Raw genomic sequence first — 18,983 nt, forward strand, 5'->3', positions numbered from 1 at the left:
GATTTTGCTGAAAACATTTTCTCACGGTCAATATAATTTTTTTTCTAACCATATTAATTAAGTTTGCAAAACAGTTATGAAACTGCGCATTTTTGAAACAGAATCTTAAATTTACCTGTTTTTCGCTCATTTGTGCAGCTCAAACTATTAGGTCTAGAGCTGTTTTATTTGATTGGTCTCAAGCTATTATGTATTTTCAAATCTAAATTTTAATCCTCTTCAGAAGAATTCTTATTTACATGCAACCACTATTTCTGATAACTTTTTTTCTGATAACATTACGATGCAAGACACTGCGAGAAAACTCAGTCATTACACCTACAACGTTTAATTTGCTCTAATTGGCGTGGATATTTGAAACACATTTCCTCTTTTTGCTGCCTTCAACTGTTTCATACTCACTGTTGTTTTTAGCTTCTTGTCATTTTCAGAATTGAAAAGATTATTTTCAAGGCACATATATTTAACAAGGTTGGACGATTATTGCTAATCATTTGCCGTTAATAAAATTCTTTGTACCAGTTTTACCAAGTTTCATTTTTGCTATCTGAAGCTTTTGTTTCATCACGTGGAAACTTTCCTTTTCTCGGTTGTCTACATTCAAATGTTTTGCCTAGAAATTGAGTTCCAACTGGTTTTATCATCTTATGAAACTTAGAAGTTTTTTATCATTGAACAGCGTGGGACTATGCAAATGGAGCATACAAATCCTTTTTGTTACGACTTCATTACGAGGCTAAACTGTGCACTGCATAGACGCACAATTTTGTGTCTGTATGTTTCTAAATTCCAGAGACAAGTCTTTAAGCATCTTGAAATTCTATAGGAACGATCGAAGAAAACGAAAGAAAAAATAGGAAAAAAGCGAGCTTCTTTGTTGTGAAACCCGCTTTCAATTCACAAATCACTCATTTTGGCCTCGAAAGTTTTTCGAATATAAGCGAACTATCAATGGTGGTTTTTTCCTTCAGTCACTTTTTTTTGCTCATCGATTTCAAAGATTTTCTTTAAAAAACTTTATTCCCCAAAAAAGATATCGACTCCCTAAAATTATATGTAATAGGATATTTTGCATCCAATGGTTTTTCGTAAAGTTCTGAGGGTACAAAAATTGTCAGTTTGGCCTTGCTCTGAACTAATTTTTGCGCGCTTTGAAGTTTTTAGTTATTATTCTGAAAGTCTATTGCGATGGGTTTAGCGCGGCAACTTATCCCGCGCAACCAAATTGGTCATTTTTTCAGTCCCCCATTGATTTTTTTTTCAATAAATCAAAAAATTAAAGTCTGCTCAAAATGATTTTTTCATGTAATAGGCTGCACAGAAACTTATCAGCGTTAACACGTGAACAGATTGTAACAATACCTCCGATTGGCCAAAAGTCGCTTTCTTAGAACTTTTTTTTATTTAAAATCTTACAACTTCTAAATAAATTAGGCTCTAAGAATGTTACAAGATAGTGACTTTTCTTAGAAGAAAGTGGTAACTCAGAAACTTTTCTAACAATATTTTATCAAATTTTTTGCATCTATTTTTTTTCAGTTTTCTTAAAACCAGTTTGAAATTTCACTGTTATTGCAGTATAGAATAACTGAAAATCGGAGGCTCAAAAAAATCGTTTCGCTACATGCATTTGCTCAAAAAACCACAAACTTTATAAAGTAAGTTTCTCGATAATAAGCAGAGATCTCGTCAATATATACCTGATCATCAAATTTAACGCGTCCACAGCTGTTTGAAATGATCGTCAAAATGCAGTTTTTATTGTCTCCAAAATAATTTTAAAACTCTAATTAGGTATAACTTGGATATTAATTGAAAAAAACTCAAGTTTTTTTTGTTGCGGAAGTTTTGGTCGAAATACTTATTAAATAATAATGTTTTCAGATATTAAAATGATCAAAACGTGCAGCCTTGAATATCCCTGTTTTATTATCAATTTGTACATATGCTTTTGAATATTTAACAAGGAGCAATTCTTTCTCACTTGAAAATTCTTGAGAAAACTTCCGACAAAATCAAGATTAAAAAACAATTTATGAATGATTTTTCAAGAAAAGTGATAGTTAATGGTCTAAAAATTTCTATTTTTGCTTGAATAAGTTGCTGTAGCAATTGATCATGGGAATCTAAAGGAAAACAAGTACAAATTACATAAAACAATCAGATGTTTTTAGATCTAATTTTTTCTCTACCAGAAATTTGTCTTTTTTCTACAATAAAAATGTATGTTTTGGTATTTTCTTTTTTCACTGGTTAGAAATAGAACAAATAACAAATGGAAAAATGAAAAAATTTTCAGAACTTGAATTGAGTATCGAAAAAAAGACAAGAAGTCTCATTTATCTCACTTTGGTATCAAATGTATGTGTTAGTTGAAGTGTGCGGCACTCTGGTATCCTGTAAGATTCGATAAAACCTGCTTCAATATCTGTAAATTATCGGCAATGTAAGCAGATAATATGAAAGTAATTAGTAAACGTTTTCCGGTTAACATGTTTTCAAACGGTTTTCAAGCATCTCAAAAATCTATAAACATTTTTTTATGGCAAGCTGACCTTAATCGGACAAACCAGCAGTTCAAGTCCTTTTGTCTAAGAAAAACTAATTTTAGTTTTTTCACTTTCGCGCTATAGTGACGTCATTAATTTAAGCGCGAACATCTTCCGCGCCCAAATGAGCAAAAACGGGTGCGAGTTTTACGGCCGGTCGAGTTAGCTTCCCGGAGCGGGTAGTGACTACGGCGCATCGGGCTATATTGTCTTTTACGTAATTAAGGGTTTATATACGAGCCAAAGGTTAGTGTCCCCTTGGGCTGCGTTCACCAATCCAAACTAAATCCCCTGTTTTTAAACTAACGTCACTATCTGAGTTCCACTTACTGCGTTTATTCAGCGCTGGCACATAATATCGCAGCCAACGACTCCAAATTGAGTTGGCGTAGCTTTGCGCTCGGATGTATTGCTTTCGATGGTCGAAGTGCTCCTAGAAAGAGAGAGAAGGGAAGCTAGTACCATTTCCGCCGAGCAAAAAGTGATTAGGAAATAACTCCTCAAAACCATCCGGACTTGCACTTACTGATGTTATAGGTCGACCGTTCAGTGATTGATTTACGAGACAGAAAACTGTTTCAAGGACTTCGGGAGTGAGCTTTCTACTTCCTATTATTGCGTAGAATACTCTTTTACAACACCGAAGGAGATGTTCACAAGAACCACCGTGATGCGGGGCTGCCGGTGGTTAAATTTCCACTTAATACCCTTTTTGACCAGCTCGGGGCATGCTTGTCGGTTCCACGACTGAATACAATTCAAAAGTTCTTTCTCGGCTCTCACAAAATTGATGCCGTTATCGGACCAAATGACTGATGGAGTGCCACGACGGGCAATGAATCTTTCGACTCCCATTACACACGAACTCGTGTCCATGGATGAGACAATCTCACTATGTACAGCTCTTGTGGTCATACATGTAAGAAGGAAGCACCATCGTTTTTCAGAACTCTTCCTGATTGAGACGTAAAAAGGTCCAAAATAAACAAAACCACAGTCCGTGAAGGGAGGCCGGTGTTAACCAAGCCTTTCAACTGGAAGCTCTGCCATCATAGCTGTGTCATTTTTGGCTGTGCGCTTCCTACATATAAGGCAAGGGACTTCAAAAGATTTTATTAAAGAGCGAAGGTTCAGGATTGCAAACTCTAAGTGAAATACAGCTCGCAGATAGTCTAAGAATTCGTGCTGATAGCGATAGTGAATATCACTTACGAACAATTTTACCAGATCATGCCTTCCATCAAGTATTTTGGTTGTTTTGTGTCATATTCAGTTCAACTAAGTGGCAAGTTTGCCCAGTTGAACGAATGAGGAATGCAGGACCCATCAACGGTGCATATTGTGCGATGCGACTAGACTTTTTGACGGTTTTGTCACAGGACTGGAATAACTATTCCGCTTCAAAAAATTCTTTCTGGGAAATCAAGAAAAGTCGTTGTTTGGCGATTTCTAATTCAACCGGATCGGTTATTTCCTTGACTTTGGTGCGGTAGTACCGGTGTTTCGGACTCAGTCTGAGCATGAAGGCAACCAATCGCTGGAATTTTAGAAACGAGTTTACGCTGGAGTTTACGAGCTGAATTCTTTTCATGCAAATAAAAAGGGTTGTTTTTTGTTTTTGGACAGCGTTTGAAAATTGGAGGTCTGCTCTAAACCTTACTTAAGGTCTCAAGCGGGACCAACCAGGCAGATTTTTTAAGTACATCTATGCTCGGCTTGAAAGGCCTCTCGCCAGTTTTCAGTAGACTTGGCCCATTCACCCAGCTGCTTGTTTTTAAGGACTCCGCTGAGATTGCTCTGGTTCCCGTTTCAGCAGGGTTGTCTCCGCTTAAGACGTGAAACAACTGGTCTACGGTCGTACTTTCTAGAATATCTCCAATCCGGTTTGCTTCGAACGTGGGTTGCTTACTACCTGAGTTTAACCACTGGAGCACAGTGGTGCTGCCAGTCCACATGAAAGTGTTTGACACAGGAATCGTCAGAGCTTTGAGGACTTCTTCCTTCAAGCGGATAGCGAGTAATGCGGCCTGCAGTTTAAGATTCGGGATGGAAAGCGCTTTCGTGGGCACGACTCTTGCTTTTCCAAAGACGAAGGCCACTTGTGTTTCGAGTGAAGTTTTCACACGGGCACGAAAAAAATCTACAGCACAAAAAAGTTCTTCTGAGCTGTCACCGAACATGTGTAACTCAGCCCAATCAACTGGTGCGGAGAAGTAGCTGCGCATTTTACTCATTTGTCCTAGAGATGCCAAATCAGAGTCCCAGTCAAGATATTTTGTCTTGCTATCAACGGGTAGCTCATCATCCCATTGTTGGCCACAAATGCGCCAGATTTTTTTCAAAAATAATCGCGCTCCTACGGTATAGGACGCTACGGGAACTATGAAGTCGAAAAAGGAAGAAATGAAACTTAACACTGTTCGCTGTGTTATCGAGTTTTTAACTTCACGATTGACACCACGGCTTACCACCAAAGTGTCGTCGATATGGTCCCACTTCTGACAAAGAACATGGGATGCATTATCCCCCAAGTTACAATATTTGTACTTTCTGTTGCGGCGCGCTTTGGGGCGGGCTTAACTCTTTATTAATTTTAGTTCCCTACTTATGAACTTAGTTAATTTGAAACCACCTAGAGCTAACCACCTAGAGTAATCAAGTCTTGACTCATTTTAAATGCAACATCAGGGTCCTCAAAGGAGTCCAGGTAGTCGTAATATAAAATTTCTCTAGAACTGCGGACGCTGCGTAAGGGATCATCGCCTGATTATCCATTGCAGTCCGTTGCAATGCATAATTTGAACACGTCGGCGAATCTCTCGCTCCAAAGATATGTCTGGTGTACTGGTGTACAACCACATCGGCTGTGGGGTCCTCCCGTTACAGAAAACGAGGACAAGGTTGGTCCTCTGGAAGGACGCCGACTTGTAGGAACATCCCTTTAATGTCAGCCGATACGGCAAAATGATGTTGAGGAAAACGAATGAGAACGAACACAAGGTTTTGCAGTAGGTCGGGTCCTACTAGCAACGATTTGTTCAATGACGTACCGTGGAATTTAGACGCTCTGTTAAGGACACGCCTCACTTTACCAGGGTTTGTTTGGGTTCACTACGGGATGGTGAGGAAGATAACACTCTTGTATGCTGCGGTTCGAAAAGTTATGGGTAGGAACTTGAATCACGTATGCTTTGCTCAAATCATCTTCGATAGTTTTTGAATATTGATTCCCTAACGAATCTTTCGCTAAACAATTTTCCAACGATTTTAAATGAACCAAAGAGCCATAGTCATCGTCTGGTAACATGATAGATTCTTCTGCCCAAAGCATGCCTACAGCGTATCTTGATCCATCATGGACGGTGAAGGAATCAAGTACTATAGCCGCCCGTTTGTCCTCGGCTGAACGGGAGTCGACCTCTTTGTAGGCTTCGTATGACTCTTTTTCATACCAGCGTTTGATTCGGCAAGCTAGTTCGGTATCATCCGTTTTGCACTTGAAACAAGTGGAAAGGAGACCAGTAGATGTCCGCATTGGGCCGCTCAAGACGCAGCCTAATAAAAGGCGAGCCGCGACGGGCAAGGTACGGATAGTTGCTCTGTAATGCAGGGATGTTGACGGTATCGGTACCGACTTTAAGTTCATCCTTGACAAATGCGGTTAATTCGAATATGTACTCGAATCCATCGAAGTTAGAAGATACCTTCATTTAAACTTGTTTCATTTTAACAACAGTCGTTGTGTTAAAACCATTTACTGTGAGATGCAAACCTCTTCCTGTAAGATTTAGGAATTTGACTAATTTAGCCGATAACCAGGACTGACTAGATGCTCAGTCACACAATATTAAACAATCAGCACTCTGGAAATCGGGGAAACGTGGAGCTTGATTATGGGCAGTAACCCTTTTGATGTTATGATTGATGATTGGTCGTTCGAGATTGCGCAACTTACATCCAACGGAACGGGATAAGTGTCTGCATGATGACTTGCTGAATGATTTTCTATCAGCGTTTGTGATCGCTTTATCTGGCTCTGCATTAGTTCTTGTTTGACCAGCAATGAGCCTTGTGTGGCTATCATTTTTGTCGGGATTTCGACCAGGATAAACACGTTCACCACCATGGAGATGTACACTATGGGTGCTAGTGCCACCTGGTTTGGTGCATTTTTTTGCACTGGCCATTGCCGAAAAGCGTGGTTCCCTTGTAAGCAGGAGATGCACAATTTGTTTTCCGAAGAGAATTTTGCACGTTGTGTTGGGGTTTTCTCCTTAAAAACAGAGCACTTCCACAAGGCATGTTTCCCCTTGCAGAAGAAACCAGAAGGATGATCAAACTTTTTCTCAACTGTACTTATCGAGGCAAAAACTCTCGTTACAGCTTCTTTAATTTTGGATGGTTCTTCGACTTTTGGGCATATTTTTCATTTGCTCGTGAGGCTCACTTTTTTCTTTTAACCAATTGTTAAAATCAATTAGGTTCGGGGGTGACCAATAACAATTCACGACAAAAAGTGACCACGATACTCTCATGTTTGGTGGATATTTCAAAAGAGGTTGATTTAACAAAGATATGCTTTTCAAGTTTTCTTCATAGTCAAGAGACCTAAAGACAGCCACTAGACTTGAAATCGTCATCGACAAGCTAACGATTTTCTCAGAGTTGTGCACTCTAAGTTGCGGGAAACTAGACAACTTATCAATGTGGGCCGTAATTACGTTTTGTGGCTGGCCAAATTTTTTTTCTAGAGTTTTCAGAGCATCCTTATTCATTCTTTCATTGTATTCAAACTCTGATATGGCTGACTTAGCTTTTCCAGTGACTAGTTTTTTTAAATAAATTATTTTCACCTCATCACTTAAGGACGCTGCGTCTACAGTACTGCAAAATTGGCCAAACCATTCGTGCCATTCGAGAGTGGGTTGCCATCGTAATGGGGCAGCTTCCATTCTTTGAGACTGACAGAGCTTGGACTAAGTCATTCAGTGCCACGGCTTGCGGTTGGAAAGCTGATTGCAACGACGGCAAATTGTTGCTAGAATCAGCTGCAAATTGTTACTGCTGATATATGTAAGTGTTTAAAGCTGATGCATCGTGATTGGGAAATCCATAGTAAACGGTACCACCACTTGATACGTGCGGGAATGGTTGCTGAGATTTTGGCGTTACGGATTAAAAAACACCAACTGATGGGTTCGTGTTACCATAACTTGTTACCCCAGTGCTACATTGTACGATTGCGGGTGTCCACTGGGACATTAGTGGCACTTTGGGCTGACTAACAACGGCAGATTGTCCGCTAAATCGGTTGTCCATGTTATGTGATAGCAAGTTTTGATTTCTGCAGATTAAATTTGCAGCTGTTTGTGACAAAATGGCTTGGGGGAGTATTGATTGGAGATGACGGGCATGTTTCCAACAACTCGAGAATAGTTATTAACGTTTTTGACGGGGAGAGGTTGAGTGGAAGCCGAAGGATGGGGTACAGAGAAGTAACAGCATACCGGAGTATTGGTAGCTGCTGTTACAGCTGGATTTAAAAATGACGATGTATTGTTTTCGCAAAGTGCAGCGTTTTTTTGAGATAGGCAATGACTGCGTTTCGTGCTCAGGATTAGTGGATACAGCGTTCATTATTCCATTGCCATCGCTGAAGGAGACGGCTGGTTGATAGGGATAACATTGTTGATCACAATCAAGAGTCTGATTCGGCAATGATAGCTGAGGTGAAGCTCCCGCTGTGGACACATTTCTGTGTTGATGCGAACCGCTTTCTGTGTTTATACAGGTTGCAAACTTCGAAGAAGACGGAGCTACCTCGGGTCCTTTTTGGTTTTCTAATGCGTGATCAACCCAATCGTTTATCTTGCCAGAACGACGATCAACCGAAGACGCCAGCTCGAGATGCTGATCTGTTTCAGACTCTTCGAGGTGTTCAGTTTCAACCATTTATTCTTCTGGTATTTTGATACGATATTCCAGGCCTAATCGTTCCATTTCTAGTCGGCTTTTTCCCATTCGTAAACGATAATATTCAATATAAAATTTAAGTTCTCGTTGTTTTCGTTCCATCTCAATCAGATGCTTTTGCTATTCGATGATAGATTCCTGTTGATTCAGTCTTAAGGTTGCTCCATGTTCTTTTTTGATTTCTTCCCGCTTCATCTTCGCTAGGAGCAGTTCTTTGCGGCGCTCACTGGAGGATTTCATTGAGCTTTGCTTACTCAACCCGGATTTTGCCGATTTTGATGAAAGTTTTGATCGACTAGTTTCACTGACACAGACCTCTTAAGCCTGATTAGACTCCATATGAGCGCGAGCCTTACCAGTTACTTCATCGTCAATTTTAACTATCCTATCCCACCATGCTAGGTTTATCAGTTTTTTTAGCTAATATCACAAGTTCATCATTCTTAGCTAATGCTTTTTCGAGAATACTCTTGCAAGACTCAATTAAGGCGTTTATTTTTGTTTTCCTAATTGGTCCATCTAAACTCTCAGTTACGCGACTGTGAACTACGGAAAGCTCAATTTCTAGTGATGTTCGACCATTATTCAATCGTCAATATTTTTATTCAATTTGTTCTTTTGTTTTGAAAAATTGTAAGCTTCGTCACTTCTACTCATTTGCTCAACTGGTCAGTTTGAGGAAAAAAAGAAAATAAAAAAATTAGGACCTTAACATTAGTATCATTAAAGTATATTATGACTCATTAAACAATATCACACAATAGAGAAGCACTTAATTTAACTCCTAGCTGCTGCTCAACATTTTTTCCGTTTCGATTAGTTTGCCGCTTGCGATTTCCTGCTTAGGAGTATTTTTCTTTGAAATAACATATTTCAAAATGTTGCTATAACGCCTAAGGATCGTAAACGTTTTCAGTTCTAGAGAGGGATCCTGGTGTAGTTCTAAGTACTTTTGCCCTAACTCAGTGATATTTTGCTTCCTTCTAGATATCAGGTCTGTTACTATTTTAATATCCAATATACCTGACTCTTTCAACTCACTATAAATAAATATCTTCCGGGCCTACACGTTCACAGTAAACGGTTTCATCAATATTACGTTTATAGTTTAAAAGAATCTCCTGAAGCTGGTTAGGAGTTAGTGCGTGAAAGTTATTACTACGGTGTCGACTAATAGATTTATTAACGGCGTCGTGCCGCGTAACAATGTCGTTTCGGTTTGAGAGATAGTGATCAAGTTGATACTGACAAGTTTTACGGACGTTTACTGCGTTATGGTTGAAACTTAACCCGGGAATGGCTATGCACGATTGAGACACACGCTTTTGCGAAGCGGGCGAAAGTATTTTCAAAGCACGGGGTAGTTGTTTGCAATGGTCGATTTATTTTTCAATTATTGGGACGAAGTCGTTGGGCACGAGTTTGCCCCAGGAAGTACCAGGTGTCCACACGTATTGTAGAGATACTTTTCGATAATTGACGCTAGGATATCTAGTGGATCGAAAACCGTTGCCACCGTGGAGAGGACTTGTCGGAGTGTAGACGCTGCAGTTTTGCAGAATTGGTTACCTTGGTTGTTGCTTTAACGAACATATTATCGTCAGTTGTGTACCATTTTACACTCAGGATCCGATGCACTGTAGAATTAGTAAAATCTTAGGCTCCATCAAAATAGAAATAAAGTGGTTGGGTCGGCTGTTTGATTGTTGATGCTTCGTTGGTTGTCACTTCCGTCCCGCTTGCTTTGAAGTCGATGGTTTTATGTCCAGATTCTCGCATGATCGCGAGTTGTTATTCAGGTACTAAGTCAAGCTTTTGAATGAGGCTGAATGGAGCTCGTTCGTCAGGCAATAATCTTCTCACTTCATTAGTAGACTTACAAGGGAGCTTTGAGGTAGGCTACAAGAATTCTGATAAGCAATGAAGCCGTTGAGTTGTAAGTTGTGAATTGGTTTCCGTAGGAAAGCAGCGTATCTGATAGGAAAGCAGCGTATCTGAATTTTCATCCATTGTTATGTACAGAGTTTAAACAAGTTTTATACAGATTACGTGATGGTTTAATCTGTACGCAAAAAACATTGTTTATGTAGTTTTCGTAATGAAAAACTCGAGACTATCAACTAATATTGGGTAAAGATTGTGCCAAAAAGTATTATTTTTACTTCAGTTTTCAGGGTGATTTTTAAAAGAACCTAGCAGTTGTAAACTCAAAAAGACTTTCACCGGTTAAAATTTCTTTAAACACCTTAATGAAACTCACTACTTGTCCTAACAAATACTTTCTTAATTTTCATCAAGTTTTTCTTAGAATTCCACTACAAAATGAATTTAGATTTTTTTGAAAATCTTTTCAAAATGCTTAAAACATTTTTTAAATTGCAAGTTCTTGAGAAGATGCCCAAGATGATTTCTTCTTGGACAATGAGACCAGAAACTGATTAAAACAATTTTAAACAGCGACAGCCCTCGATGTAAGAAACATTCGTTGTAATACATATTTTTGCTTACTCCATATGTCCTAAATTGTCTCCATATTGTTCCCAGAAGTCAAAATTATTAGACAAATTCCAAGACATCAAAATTTTACTTAACGATTTTCGCACCACTAATTGATAAAAAGATAAGACGGTTCATGTCATGAATATCACCGGAGGAAGGGAGATCTTAATTTAGAACCAAAACAGCGGTTGAACCGAGCTGGTCTCATTGAAGTACCTAAGACTCTTTTCAGTTAACACGAGCGCGCGATGCCACCGGGACAAAACAGTTGTGTTATCTGTCCAAAAGTGAGTGGATTGGGGTTTCATTCGCTTTTCGTCAGTACCGAACTTGCACAGCAGTGCAAGCCAGAACTACATGCAGTACGGAAGTAGATACACGTAGTCATTGCGTCTTGCGATGCGTCGCAGATAACTTGAAGCTGTATTTCACTAGGTGACGAATATGGTCCGAAATTGAGCAGCAGAAAGTGGAAAATGGTGGTTGTAGGTGATACTTACTTGAAATCGGTTGCAGGGATAACGGGGACACCGCTAATTAACTGATCCATCGCTCTGTTAGTGACCGGTAGTCCCCACGCTACTCATCCAAGTCGAAATTACTCAAACCCTAAGTGGGAGCGTAAGATAATAACCGCCAGCTATAGCACTGAGGACGGTATTGGCCAAGTTTTCAGCAGTAGTATTTGAGCTTCTTACTCTTGTATTGGCTGTTGCAGATAGGCTTGCATTCTGGGCAGGCTGTCTGACCTTGTGGAGTTTCAATCAAAGTTATGCTCCCTTTAAATATGATTCTTATGTTTATGCTTACGCATTGGTTTTACAATGTGTTTTTAGCTGCTTAAAAAATTTTGCACGAAAAACAAGCCAATTTTATTCCATTTTTCAGATGGAGTCCAAAAGCTGGAGTAAAAATCTCAAAAATGTTTTTATGAAGAAGTTAGTTGTCAATTATTATTTCAATTTTTAGATTATTTCTTTGCGTTATCTTAGAAATTACTACTCGTGTTTGTATAATTTAGAAGACAGTTATTATTTCAAATATCCAAGCTAGTTAAAACATCAGCAAGATCTCTAAAGTTTTTACTTTTTGACTTGCTGCATGCAATTACCTCAATGAACCAAGAAAAAGAGCTGACTTTTTTCGGTTGATAAACAATTTCCCCATTGAGGGAAATTCAGAATAAATAAGAATTTTAATTGAGTAATGAACAGAAACTCTGATGTTTTGCGGCTGTAAAAAATTTTATTGCCCCAAGACATAATCTTTTTTAGGGTATGAAGTAGTATATCTCGGGTAGATTCAATCGGGAGCGGGGTTTGATGACCCCTAAGTTTTAACATAGGCTATTGAGTATCCGGTCATCACCCTATGTATTAACATTATTAATAGAATTAGCAATATATTAAGAAAACTAATAGAGTTGGTAAGGTTTCATGATTTGGTTGATGGTAAGAGAATGGTAAGAAAAATGGTAATTATTGAATTCTGGGTAAAAATGTCTAGTTTTTTCACAAATTTTGGCGCGTTTTACCCAATGGCAAATATTCTAGTGGTGTATTATGTGGCAATAGATTTTCGAAAGTAATAAGATCGGTCATATGTTCCATAGTTTCAGATGGTAAGATGATGAAATTGGAAAATTTTTTGAAACTGGAATTTTGCTTGTTCGATTTTAAGGATAGGGCTACTTTTTCTAACATGACTTTGGTATGGTAAGTTTCAGATGGTAAGTTCCAGAAAAAATTTTGAAATTTGTAAAGTTTTAATTGCAAGTACATTATTCTCTTGAAAAAACAATTTTATCTTAAAAATTGAAAAAAAAAATTTTTGGATGGTAAATTTCAGATGATAGGTTTCAACAAAAATTAAGTTTCGATTTAGAGTATGACAACATAAAATATTAAAACGCAGAACGGTTTTTTTTCCCAAAAAAAACTTTTAAAAACCCATTTCGTCTTACTTATACCACCTCAGGTTGTCTGGGGAAAATTGAATATAGAGGATTATCTTTGATATATTAATTATTCCGCTCAAAGGGATATCAAGAAATTTTGACAGCTCCTTACGATTGATTACTTTAATACCCCACTTTATTTTTTATTCCCCAGGTTATCTGGAGAAACGATGGCACATCCACTATACTTATTTATTCTATGACCTATTTTTATCCTTTTGGCAGATCCATATGATTACTATGATCATTTGGCAGATGCATATTTGCGTTTCACCACTGAGTTAATGAAGCGTGAATTGCTTTTTTGAGAGATTAAAGTTTGAAAGTTCCATCTCCAATTGAAATAAATCAATCAAAACTGCATGAATTTTGCACTGGAGCTTAGTTATGAATATACAAAAAAAATTAGGTTTCGATCAATCAGATGTTTTATGCTGTTCTCAATTTGAAGTCAACAAATTTTTGTAACCTGGCATTTTTGTTGATCGATCAACTTCAGTTCTCTTTTATCACTTTTTCTCAATGATTAATCCAACGTTGTACAAAATTGCTAAAATTGACTAAAAATGGGACATTTAAAAAAAAAGTTTAAATTTTAAAAATTTCCCAAAAATGATATATGCTTTAAGTACATCCTTGTTTTCTGATCAGTACTTGCTTTGACCTTTGAACTCACTTTGCTAGAAAATATAGTAAAACTGGGGAATTAAAGAGGAAAATATTATCAATTGAACAAACAATTTGCTGGAAGAGATAAAATTAGATCTGATAACGTCTGACTTTTACTATGTAATTTGTGCACATTTTCCTTTAAGTTACCTTATTCAGTTGCTACAGTTAATTATATAGGCAAATTTTAACATTTCTACATCATAAACTATCACTTGTTTTGTAAATATTCAGTATATATTGCTATATTAAATTTTGTCAGAAGATCTCTTAAAAAAGTTCAAGTGAGAAAGAATTGGTGCTAGACAAAGCATTCAAAAGTATTTGAAAAAATTGAGAGTATCAAGGTGTATTTTTACATTGGGTTTCTAGAACGAACAAAGGGCAGCTCTATTGGTTATAATCTGAAAAACTTCGAAAGTATAAATATGAAAGGGAACCTAGTTCCTAACATCTGCAACGTCTAAAAACTTTTGAAAGAACGCTTCTTAAAAACATCGAGTTAAAAAAGCTAATCAAATTGCAAACTGTAACAATTGACTATTTTTGCAAAAGAACTTAAGCAAAAAAATCTATAATTCAACCTAATTTTCTAATTGAAAAAAGACTGAAACTAACCAGAGCAAAAAATTTACTGCATGTCTAATTGAAACTTTTTGATGTTAATTTTCCTACGATTAAGAGATCGTAGATCTGGTTCTGCTTAAGTATTAGTCTGTTTAAAAATCTTTAGCAAGCTCTCAATGATTTACCTTATCTAAAATTTTTCGATATCAATTTTTTTGTTCTTTAACTAAAAAAGATGAAATTGATTTATGCTTCTGTATCATCTTCCAAAAGATGTCGGAGTTGAGTTTACTTCACAAAAATTATCCTCAAAACATCTGAATTTTTATAAAAACTTACTTAATATATCAAATGATAGCTAATTTTTCAAAACAAATTACCCATAAATATAAGTCTTTGAGACTTTTTATGATGATTTTTCTCTCAAGATATAATTTATAAGCTTAACTTTAGTAAAATTATCTCAAAACCCTCAGTGATTCAAATAGTGTTTCCATCTCAGTTTAGTGTATTCTCAGTTTCTGCTTTAATTTCCGATATTTTTCTTCTATCTTCCAACTTTGTCCAATTTTTGAGCAAAATTTTACTTTGTATCATTTCAACGAATGTTCAATTATTCCGAAGCAGAGTTTTTACTATAAATCCTTTGCTAATTATTTTGTACGCTTTTCTCAATCTGATAACTGAATATTGATGTTTCGAATCTGAATTTTTTGAAATTTCATGATTTCATGATCACTTTTATGAAAGTTTTTTGATTTGTTCCGTTTCTAACCAGTGAAAATTGAAATTACCAAAGTATATGTTTTTATTGTTTTCTTTTTGGTATATTGTGAAACAAACAACTGGAAGTCTTTCGAATTTAGCTAATCGATGAAAATATAATCTGACATATCTAGATTTTCATATGTATCAAATTTAAAACAATTACCTGATGTTGTTCCTTGTCTTCAAATTTTGCGTGATAGGCTCTCCCATTGTTTTGTTTATTACTGATTGACCACTCAATCTGAATAAATTATTCTTTGTAAAACATTTTAAGATAAATTTGGCAGTACTCTTCTTTTCATAATTCTCTTCTCCATAATTTTCAAGACTTTCGTGATTTTTCTGTGTTTTAAAACAAGTTGAAACTAACATAATCTCCATCAACGTCGTTTGTCCCCCACTCTTGTTGTTTTTTGTAGTAGTTCAACTTTAAAATCTGATAAATGTCCATTGCAGACGTTGAAAAATATTGATTGAAAAATATTTTTCACCGAAACAAACAATCTTTTTCCCCTTTTTAGAGTCCTGTTTGTTTTACGAAAACTTATGTAGCCTCTAAAAACCTCAAACTTTGGCAAAAAAATATGAAAACAACCGATAAGTTATATAGAAACAGAAGTTATTGTTAACGTTTTCAACTAAATCATTACTTTTAATAGTAACTTTGTTGAAATAAGACAAAAACTACTTAAGCTTACATAAAAACAGTATTTAAACTTTTTTGTTTTTTGAAACTTCCTTAGCAAATATTTGAAAATCAACTGATAATTGCTGAATGTTTTCTGTTTCAATTTCGATTAAATTTTATGTTTTTCCTCAGATATCCTACCTCTAAATGTACACTTTCGTGAGAAAAAAATTCTTTCAAACCACTAATATTTCAATTACCAAACCTACAAAAATCACAAAGCTTTACTGAGGCTTACAATTATCAACAAAAAAGGTTTACCAAAACTTGGCACACTTCTTTGGATTCAATCAAAGTATAGTTGACATAGGCAACTTGCTTCAAGTCTTCATTTTTCTTTGCAGTGAAGAGTCGAGTCTGAATGCAGGGCGGCTTGTTCACATTGTACTTCTTGATTGTGACACACACGCTCCCCATGTTCTATCTTGCTATTTCATATACTCTATTACAGATGTTGAGCTACTGATCCGTAGTTGTTTCTTTGCCAGATTTGGCTTCACGTATGGGTACGAGACCAAGTTTTTCAGCATCGTGAATATTCGTACAACTGATTGCCGATAATGCTTTTTCTTATTTTTACTAAGATAGACTTGTTGGGATTTTTCAATTTGCTCCAAGTTGTTTCTTTTTAATAGTTCAAAGCAGCGTTCAAAATAAATTTCCCCTGTAGGTTTTTTGGAACCAAACAAATCTACCAAGTATTGTTCGATTTTTTGAGAATTCAATATAATAAGAACTAGTGTCTTTTCTTGAAAACATTTTTGCAAACTAATCATATGAGGTAGAATGAGAAAATAGATCGTATTTTTTAATGAAAAAGTAAAAAAATAGTGTGACTCATCGTGATTTCCACTTATGAAATTTCCACATGCCGAAATTGTTTAGGCGGTACTTCTACCAATTGAATCCACAACTCTCTGCAAAAATCATTCTTACAGTTGGCTGCTGCTGTATGTCAAGCTCTTTCCAGCTTTTTTTTCAAATTAATGTAAAAAATGGCAATTTATCTCCGTTTTAAGTGACTTTTACAAAAAATACTTAGTAATCAATGATTTTTATATCTCTACCCACAACTTCTTATGACCTTGGGAGAATTGTAAGTTTCAATTTGGTTATTATAGGAACATCTCTTTGCCAAATTTTGCCGAGACTAGATAATATGCTTACACATATCAAGAAAGTTACCGTCTTTGCACTTTTTTCAAACACAATTTTTATTCAAGTTTTATTACGTCATGCGGAGAAATATTCAATCTCCTTAGTCGAGCAGGTTCAACATAACCTACGATAGAAAAAAGCCGAAAAATTATCTACAATTGCAAAAAAAAATAAGTAAGTCGGAAAGAATTCAAAAGACATAATTTATGTTCTAAACACAAATCTGGTTCAGCGTTTCTGGTTAGAGTTCGAGAAGTTCGAAACTCAAAAATTGAATCTGATTTGTTACGGAGTATTTGATTTGTGCTTTTTTGATTAAAATGATTCTGTGAATAGTGATTATGTAGGCTTTGTGAAAATAATCAACTGTCTTTACACAACAATTTGATTAAAACTGTTAAATTGTCTAAACAATTTTCACTGATAAATCTTCAAAAACTTAACTTTGGTTCAGAAACATTTATTTCAATTGAAAAGAAAAACTAATTTACGAACAAATATGAACATTTAATGGATGTGTGAAATGACAAAAAGTTTTTGAAACAAAAACTGTGTTGAAGTTCGAGTTCCTTGTCACTTTTCTTCATAGGCCACACCCTGTTTTCTTCTCAACAGAGATAATATATTCCATTGCATCCTAAATTTTTCTTTCAAATACCTTTTATTACGAATGGTTCCAACTTTTCGCCAATCATGCAGAGAATATCTGAAGGGACTTAAACACTTTCAAACTTTAAACACTGTGGAAGATGTTAGCTTCAACCATTTCATCAAAATGGTCATTTGTAGTAAATGACTTTTTGTAAGCAAGTGATATCTATATCCATAACACAGATCCATAAACTCATCATTTTTTTTTCATTTGAATCATAAGAAAACCCGTATTCTTTTCTCGTGGGTAACTTAGACATAGCTATTTCTTTTCTAGTTTGTTCTAATTCTTTTGCTATAGAGTTCTCTCCATTCTGAAAGACTTATGATAATTTGTACGCTTGGGTATAACATTTTATTAAAAAATTTGAGAATCTTGACAGCTATGGTACCAAAGTCAAACTGGATCCAGTAACTTGCCCGTTTTATTATGATTGGCTTCAAATTTTGGGATAGAAATCCATTTCTTCTAAAAAAGTTTGTTCAAACTTGTTAATTAAACTAATTTGTAGTAGATTTCCAGATTAAATGATTTTTTTTGGGTCTTTTCAGCCGTGTCTTTTTACCAGCGTTGAGTAGGTTTTGGTTACATTCTCTAAAAATTGGAGAAAACATCTGTATTCATTTAAAAATAATGAACACTTCTGTCTTTTCGATTTAAAATATGAAAAAATTGTCTCATCAAATTGACTTTTTCTTATTTCTGAGAAGTTTTGTAGAATAAAGTTTCTTGTTGTACTGAATCTATTTTATTTTTTAAAACTGAAGCGGCAGAAAGTACTCTTATTAACCACAACCTTTCTCTGGTAGAAATATTCTACAATTTTCCATGTTTTTTTTAAATTTAAATGTTAATGAAGTCAATTTTTATGCTGGTTTTATTTTTTATTGTTTAAATAATTCAAAAGTCCAGAAGACACCTTCTTAGCTCCGCAATAATCTTGTCAGATTCTCGAGTAAGCTTTTTCAAATGAATTTTCTACTGATATTTGAGTAGTTGTTATAAGACTCTTGATTTTTTATTCCAGCCTAAACACTTTCTGACAAACAAATCCATGTAGTTTTTATCACATGTGCGAAAAACCTACCAAAATTTTTTGCAAGATGTAGAACTTGAGTTGATTTTCTCAACAAGTATGCAAAAATACCATTAACTTTTTTAAAAGAAGCGAAATTTGTTCTCAAATCTTTACGAAAATGCTAAGTGTAGAAATCGTTTTGATCTTTTTGGGTAAATTTCACGTTTTCTTTGGTTTTTCCTATGTTAGAACATTGGTTTTTTGTTACTTTTGATCAGCAAACATGCGAAAAATATTTTTCCAAAAATTAGCATTGCATGAAAAACTAATGATTTTTTGACAAGACGCTGAAAGTGTTCAAATTTTTTTGACAAGATGCGAAAAGTGTTTTTTGACAAATTGCTCAAAACGCTCCAGTTTTTTTTGGGAACATGCAAAAAGTGTCTTACTCTTTTGACAAAATGCTAAAACTGTTTCAGATTGTT

At 35.7% G+C, this 18,983-nt stretch overlaps 1 protein-coding gene across 1 annotated transcript in view; it reads left to right on the plus strand.

Moving 5' to 3' along the window:
- Positions 1-1,859: 1,859 nt before the first annotated feature.
- The window catches only part of LOC134855244 (zinc finger protein 260-like), a 400,784-nt gene continuing 383,660 nt past the window's right edge, over positions 1,860-18,983 (plus strand). The window contains exon 1 of the mRNA XM_063871709.1: positions 1,860-1,870. The gene's annotated coding sequence lies outside the window, so the exon portion shown is untranslated. The remainder of the gene's footprint in view (positions 1,871-18,983) is intronic.

This window comes from Symsagittifera roscoffensis, chromosome 10 (assembly GCF_963678635.1).
Source record: "Symsagittifera roscoffensis chromosome 10, txSymRosc1.1, whole genome shotgun sequence".
In the NCBI taxonomy this organism is placed as follows: Eukaryota; Metazoa; Xenacoelomorpha; order Acoela; family Convolutidae; genus Symsagittifera; species Symsagittifera roscoffensis.